This window comes from Amblyomma maculatum, chromosome 10 (assembly GCF_055883805.1).
Source record: "Amblyomma maculatum isolate TAMU_Amacu chromosome 10, ASM5588380v1, whole genome shotgun sequence".
Taxonomy (NCBI): domain Eukaryota; kingdom Metazoa; phylum Arthropoda; class Arachnida; order Ixodida; family Ixodidae; genus Amblyomma; species Amblyomma maculatum.
Genome location: NC_139353.1, coordinates 48,933,266 through 48,941,446, shown reverse-complemented (window position 1 = coordinate 48,941,446; position 8,181 = coordinate 48,933,266).

Here is an 8,181-nt window from a genome sequence, read left to right as displayed (position 1 = left end):
CTTTTGAAACAAACTACACTACCCTGTATATTGTAACACGGTCTAGAGGAACACATTTATGAATACTTTATCTCGATTATGCTCAGTTGGCTGAGTTTGGAACCCCATCTGATATGCTGTGAGTTCTCCACGCTGCAATGCTTTCATGTACACAAGAGTAACAAATCTTTTTTAACTTGACAACCACAGCTGCGTTCCAGAGAACACGTGAGCAGAATCATTCCAATTTGATACGGCCTGATTTGAAAGGGCCACACTTTATCAGAATGCTTACTTAAACTCACAGCGCAAAAGTGGAAATATTTTGAAACTCTTTTGTTGACTCTTCCAATTACCATTTTCTTTGTTCCTGCTGCCAATTTAACCATTCACTCCATCGGCAGGCTTGCTGCCTGCACTATTTCTAAACAAATAAACGTATTGAAGGAGAGCACATCTTTAAAACGGCATAAAAGAATGAAAATGGGTTTATTGATGATCAATGTATACAGACACTGTTTCACATGATTGACAATAAATGAAGCTAACATGAGGAGCAGAGAAATGAGAACAGCAGTAGAAGGTAAAGGGGTTCGCACTGTGGGTGTGACAACTAGCGTCAAGAAGGGTGGCAGCCTGTCCGAATTTCTTGGAAGTAGAGAGGCGGGATCCACGTATAACCGTATACAGTACTAATGCCACTATAGGCGACGTGGCACCGACAATTAGAATGCAGGTTTGCGCACCGTCACCGATTTTATCGCCCTCAGAGTCTATGATCAGTCCAGTCAAGGTGGCGGCGAGGACGAACAGGAGTCCCGTGACAATAAGTGCCGACCACGAGGAAAATAGTTCTCTTGAGACGATGCCGACTAACGTACTCCACGACCGTCGTTGTTCTCGGTGCTGCCAAGTTGATTCTCCGATCCAGGTACACACGCTGTTAGCCCTGGACTGCATGGCCGCTGTTGTGCAGAAGCAAGGGCAACACGAGGTCGGCCCCGCAGAAGGCAGGAGTGGCTGCTGCGTTGAGTCGCCAGCCGAAATTTGGACAGCTTCTTCGGAGATGGATGAAAGCACGGGCTTGAACACAGGCAGACGTCCGAACTTGCGTAAGTAGCGTGCAATGCTAGGCCCATTTAGCCGCGCATTGCGGCTTCGAAGCAAGCCTGCCGGGACAGCACGTTTCGCAGGCCTCGACATGGCGGATCTCACGTACGCACTGCAGGAAACACGTGGACTCGGGGATACGGTCTTTGTGACTTGTGCGACCAGCACGCGCGGAAATGTATTCTGCTATAGGAAACCGACCATGCAGAACCCCTCTTACCGTGAACGATTCTGGAAGGCGAGAGAAAATTGGGTGATGAATTAGAAGGAGACAGGTGATCGGCCCTTTCCTTTTAGCCGTATTCCTGTAATTTCAGCGCCTGTGACCCTTGACGCTGATAAGAAGCCACGGGGATAAAAAAGGAAAGGGCACACAGGACAAAGCCGATTTGGGGAGCGGAAATTGGGGTACAGAGTAAGCACTGCTTAAAGCATAGGGATACAATACTCTTTCTGCGAAACCCTCTGAGTGGGTGGCCTACTTCCGTTTAGTGTGTGACTGGTGGCTTAGAGGCACTCAAGAACGCCACTGCTGGTAACTATGAAAAGCGCATGGTCGTGACGTCATGCTTATTGTCATTGCTCTGGCACACTTGTGGTCAAGACATGGCAACTGGTCGACGCCATTTGCTCCAGGGTTTTGCTAGAGGGTCTTGGGTGCTGCCTTCTTCAGTTAAACTCTACTCTTAGGAGGACATTCTGATTAACCTCCATTTTGTGTCTGTAAATGTGATCCCATGTCGTGTAGGCTGGATCATTCGCAGTAGGAAACTTTATCCATCCTTTGATTCTGTGTGAAATACGAGAAAATATACTTAAGCTTTCTTTCTTTTTCAGCGTGAATCAATAATAGAAGCTCATTCTGTATTCATTTGTTTCAAAACGTAAAAAATAGCTTATCATGATGATGCGGACTGCCTATTCATAAAGTCTGCAGCATATCGAAAGGAATGATACGTCTCTTCGATTTGGCTGCACGAGCTGCACCAATTCAAGCTGTGTAGCGCCGCCATCCCTGTTTACCATTTCCTGGTGCCACTCACGCCGTTTACACTTTTCTCCTCGTTTTGTACGGGCGCATTTCTGGGGTGCTGACAAAAATGAAAACGACGTACGTGCAGCTTGACCAAAAGCAAACGACTCGGCGGATCGTTGTGCAGAGCTTTGTAAAGTATGTCTCCTTAAACCCGGATGGTTCGTCGCTAACAGACCCATAAAAAGGTAGTGAATAGAGGGCAGCTGCGCTGCACGCTGGTTATTGACATTCTGTAGGAGCTCAGGAGTGGTAATTTATGTAGCCGTGGCCACATGTATCTAGCGGTACTCTCGTGCCCACGATTTGTACCTACCACTGGTCTTGACCGAAGGAGACGGATAGCTTCGAACCGAAAGTTATCGAGCCATTTCCGCCGTGCCAGCACATATCACTTGGGCGCTGAGTGGATGTTAGGGACTCAAATCACATGCGTGCACAGCGACTGTGCAACATGAAAGTATTCGCACACGAAGTACGAAGAAGTTTGTGTGTCAATACATACACCACGCAATGACACATATGCGTCTTTTGAGTAGCAGCGCTTTTGGACGGAAGACCAAAACTCTGGATTTACATATTACCACTGAACCATTTAAACTTCTCGTAAGGAAGTCTGATTTAAACTAATAGTCGAGACAACTGCTTGCGATGATAATTTGCAGTAAGTGCAGCTTTTCTACGGAAGGTCTAAATTGTCTGTATAGTGATCATGATACGGCCAAAGATACAGTAGCATGTACTGCGCTCACGGCGTGTGCTAGGTTGCAAAGATCTACACTCGCGTACTCATTTTGCCCCATGTAGCCCGCGAGCAGTACGATGTCAGTAGAAGTAAAGCAAATCCAAGTGGTCGAAATTTTCGGAGCCCTCCACTACGGCGTCTCTCATAGCCTGAGTCCTTTGGGACGTTAAATACCAGAAACCAAACCAAAACCATTTTCTTCCCAAAATTGACAGCGTGTCACTACAGCGAAACATCACGGGGTGAAATTTACTCACTGTAATTGACACCAAATTGCCTATCTGACGCCCGTATACCTATCAGACACGCGCACTCTGGCGAAAAGAAAACCCACACCATTAAGCAGGTGGATGCAGCGAAAATATCGCGCCTGGAGGTCCTTACAGCAAGAAATGCGTGCAAAACAGAGCCAGCAAACTAAAAGGCAGGTGATTTCTCGCCCTATTTCCCTACGATACTCTCTTCATTTTGGCCGCATTATCCAATTCTTGATTTTTGTCGCAATAATTGGAACACTCTAAACAGTAATTTGGTCATGACTTGCACAGGGCAAGCTTTCTTGGCCAGTAAACTCACCGAAAACTTTGAAAAAAACGAACACCAAATGTGTTTCTGCGAGCGCCGCCGGCTACCGATCCGCACTATTAGAGCAGGACTTTTTGACGGGTTAGTTGGTACATGATCTTGACTTTTATAGCGCTGACGACACAAAAGGACAGAAGCGGGAAAGGAATTTGGGCTTCTGTCCTTTTGTGTCTTTCTTGCTGTTGTGTTTCTTGAGCGCTATAAAAGTCAAGAACACTAATAGAGCGATGGTGTCTCTGCCTCTAGGTCGATCTCCCGCAGATATCGTTCATGTAAAAACAGCCTGCATGTCCCCTGGTGATTTAGTACTTTTTTTTTGTCTGTATAGCTCGACCGCCCAGAAATATTTTTTTTTTGTAGGGACCTAGAACGCAAAATTATTGCCCACAATGGTAAAAGCTATTACAATGTCGCCCCCCCCCCTTTTTTTTTTTCTCTCCTGGCAGCTGAAGTCGCCAACACCTTTCCTGTTCAAGCAAAACAAAAAAAAAAAAATTAGACAGTGACACAAAATGATTCCAAGGGTGTTATGAACGGTGCCTCGGTCCCCGTGCGCTAGGCCTGCCTTATGCAATTCGGAGTGAACTAACTGCTCGTTTTCAAAAACCTCAGCGGAGATACGCAGTTCCGCGTCTAACAACCACCAATGAGCATCGAGTCATGTGCATTATCTGTTTTACTATTTTACTCCCTTGCCTTGTAATTTCTCTGTCTCCAGAACGTTTTGCTTTCCCCTCCTTTTCTCTCGCTTTCGCTTTATTTCCGCCGCCGCAATTCAAGTGGATGCCGTGCTGCGATAGCGGATACCACTGCTGGCAAAAATATTTGCACTTGCATACTAGTGTCCAATGAGAGACATTTTGTTTTGATAAAACACTAGCAGATGTATGGATGCAGAAACTAACAGCAAGGAAATAGCGAAGATTTCTACCGCAGTAAATTTCCCAAAGATGGTGACTATTATCTAGTTGAATGCAATGTAGCCGTCTTACCTGCTCCCAATGTCGGCTCGGGGAGAGGTTAAACTTCGTCCTAGTATTCCTTGACATGTTTTATTAGCAAAGGAAGCATATATTTCTTGTGCTCTCTACAAAGCTCCTTTTTGCCTGGAATGGAGTGTACTAGAAAGCGCACAGTGACGAATCTGCGCCACCCCCTCACTCTGGAAACACGTGTCGCCGCAAGTGGCACGTGCGTCACTCCGAGGTTCCCAATTCCTTCTACGCTTGGACAGCGTTCTTGAGGATGAGGCGCAAAATATAAATAACCGACTACTCAAGCGAATTCATGAAATTTTGCTGCTGGGGCTACAAAGTCAATGGACTGATAACCGGCAGGGACAAGCTTTCGCTCGACCGGATAATTAAGAGAAGATATCAAGGGGATGTAAACTCCCACCGCTTCTCTATCCCACTCTCATTTATTTCTTTTCACTCTTTATTCGCCCTCCATTTACTTCTGTTTGGACCAGAAAATGTATTTTCGGTCTAAGTTCCTTAAAAAACAAACACTTACTGCAAACCCCAATCGCACTAATGAATTCGATAAGCGGTGCACACAAGACGCCTCAAACCGGACTGTTACTGCTCAGTGCAGTCAAATTGGTTTGGCGGTCTCATCTTCCTGCAAAAGTAGTCTTGGAAGAACAAGTGAAACATCTGCAAATTTCTAATGACATGCCGTGATAATACGGGGTCCGAAAAAATTTGTCTTTTATGCGTAGGGCCTTAGTTTGAACACGTGTAACTTTAGTAACTACCTTTTGGAACAAACCATACTACCCTGGGCATTTTAACACGCTCCCTGGAAAATATTTCAAGAGTACAGGATCACTAATATGCTGACTCGGCTGAGTTCAGAACCCTTTCTTACACGCTGTCCGTTCACCAAGCTTGAATGCTTTCGTGTACTGTTCATCAACAAATATTTTTTAACTTGGCAACCATAGCTGACCTGCAGAGAAAACGCAGACGGAAACATTCCAAGGTAATGCGTCTACATTTAGGAAGGGCCATACTTTTATAACAATACTCCCTACAATTCATAGCTCGAAAGTGGAAGTATTTTGTAACTGTAATTGTTGAATCTTCCTATTAACATTTTTTTTTTCTAAATTGATCCTGCCACAAATTTAACCTTTCACTCGTTCGACGAGGCTGCTGCCTCCACTATTTCTAAACAAATAAATATGCAAAAAGAATGCACACCTATAAAGCGACATGAAAGAGTGAAGATGCGTTTACTGATGGTCAATGTACAGACACAGTTTAGATGATTGACAACATGTGCTTACTCGACGACCAAAAAAAATGAGAACAGGAGTGGTTGTCAAAGCGTTTCAAACTGTGGGTGTCACAACTAGCGTCAAAAAGGGCGGCCCAGCTGCCCGAAGTTCTTGGCAGTGGAGAGGTGACGTCCCCGAAGCATCGTGTATAATGTAAATGACACGACGGGCAACGTGGCACCAACAATTAGAACGCCGGTTTGAGCACTATCACCAATTTTGAAGCCCGCAGAGTTTATGATCATTCCAGTCAGAGTTGCACCGTAGATGAACAGGAGTCCCATGACAATAAGTGCGGACCACGAGGAGAATAGTCCTCTTGTGGCAACGCAGACTGAAGAGCTCCACGACCTTCATTGTTCCCGGTGTTCCAAAGTTGAATCTCCGATCCAGATAGACGCACTCTTCGCGTTCACTGGAGGGCCGCTGATGTGGAGAGGCAAGGGCAACACGAGGTCGGCCCCGCAGAAGACAGGAGTGGCTGCTGCGTTGATGAGTCGCCAGCCAAAACTTTGACATTTTCTTCGGAGATTGATGAAAGCACGGGCTTGAACACAGGCAGGCGTCCGAACTTGCGCAAGTAGCGTGCAATGGTGATCCCATTTAGCCGCGCATTGCGGCTTCGAAGCAAGAGCGCCGGGACAGCACGTTTCGCAGGCTTCGACATGGTGGTTCTCGCGTACGTACTGTGAGAAACACGTGGGCTCGAGAATACGGTCTGTCTGACTAAGGCAACCAGCACGCACGGAAATGTTTTCTGCTGTAGAAAACTGGTCCTTTAGAACCCTTTTCAACCATGGACAATACCGGAAGGCGAGGGAAACCAGTTGTGGTGAATCAGAACTTGAGAGTGTCTTTTGCCCTTTCCCTTCTAGACATATTCCAATAACTACAACCTCTGTGACCATTGTTACTGATAAGAAAACCTAGAATAAAAGGATAAAGCCCCTTTGCTCAGGGACGAACTAACTATGGAACAGGGAGGAGGAAATTGGGGTATGAAGTAAGCACTGCTAAAAGTCTATGGATACAATGCCCTTTCTGGGAAACCACTGAGTGCAGGGGGTACTTTTGTGAAGGCTGTGACAGACTGCCTAGATGTACTTAAGGATGCAACTGCTGATAACTATGGAAAGCTCACTATCGTGACGTCATGCTGGGGGTCATTGTTCTGGCACACCTATTGTCAAAACATGACAAATGGTCGACGCCGTTTCCTGGAGAGTGTTTTTCTGTGCTGCATATTTTCGTTACACTCTACTCTTAGAAATATATTCCGTTTATTCTCTATTAAGTGTCTGTAAATATGATCACAAACCGGTTTTGCAGAATCATTCGGGGTATGAAATTGTAAATATCCACTTATTCTTTGTGAAATATAAGCCGACATATTTAGGCTGGCTTTTTATTCGTCAGCGCCAATCATAAATAAAAATTATTTTGTAATTATTTGTTTCAAAACGCAAAAAAAGGTCATTTATCATGATGGTGTGCGCAGACTGCGCACGAGCTGCACCAATTCAAGTAGTGCAGCACCGCCGTCCTCGTTTAGACGGCTCTACGCATTCCGCCTGCACTTATCTACTCATTATGCAAAGTTGCAGGACTAGTTCTGCGCGAGTTCTAGCCTATTGTGCAATCGCTCGGGATTGGGTGCAGAAAAAAGTGCAGCCTGGCCTACGTTCTGCTCAACCAAGAGCACACGACACGGCGGTTTGTTTTACAGAGCTTTGTAAAGTATGTCTCCTTCAGAACCCGGACGGTTCGTGGCTATCGAATCCGTGAATGCAGGGTAGTGGTGCTGCGTGCTTTTTATTAACATTCTGTAGACGGTCAGGAGTGGTATTGTATGTAGCCGTGGCCACATGTATTTAGTGGTACGCACGTTTCGACTATTTGTATCGCCGTGGCGTTGCACTGGCTTTGATCTAAGAAGAAATGTAGCTGCGAACAGAAAGCGATCGATTCATTTGCAATATGTCAGCATATATCACTTCATCGCTGAGTGATCTAGAGAGCCGAATCACAAGTATGCACAGCTACTCTGTAACATCAAGCTAGTCGTCCACGAAGTACGTAAACGTTTATAGGTCAATGTATACAGCGCACAATGACGCATGTGCGTCTTTTCAGCAGTAGCCCTTTTGGTCCAAAGACCAGAGCCCTGGATTTATATTTTACCCCTGAACCAGAGAAGCGTCTCGTGAGGTAGTCTAGTTAGAAGTAATACTCGTGACAACTGCTTGCCAAGTTAATGGGAAAAGGTGCAGTTGGACGACGGCAACTTCGAAATTGGCCGTATAGCGACCCTGTTACTGCAAGCGATACATTGCCATGTACTGCGTGCACGGCGTCTGCTAGGTTGAAGAGTCCTACACTTGCTTACTCATTTTGGCAACTGAATTCACCCGCGTTTGTCGGAACTGGCACTGCGCGCCCACATGA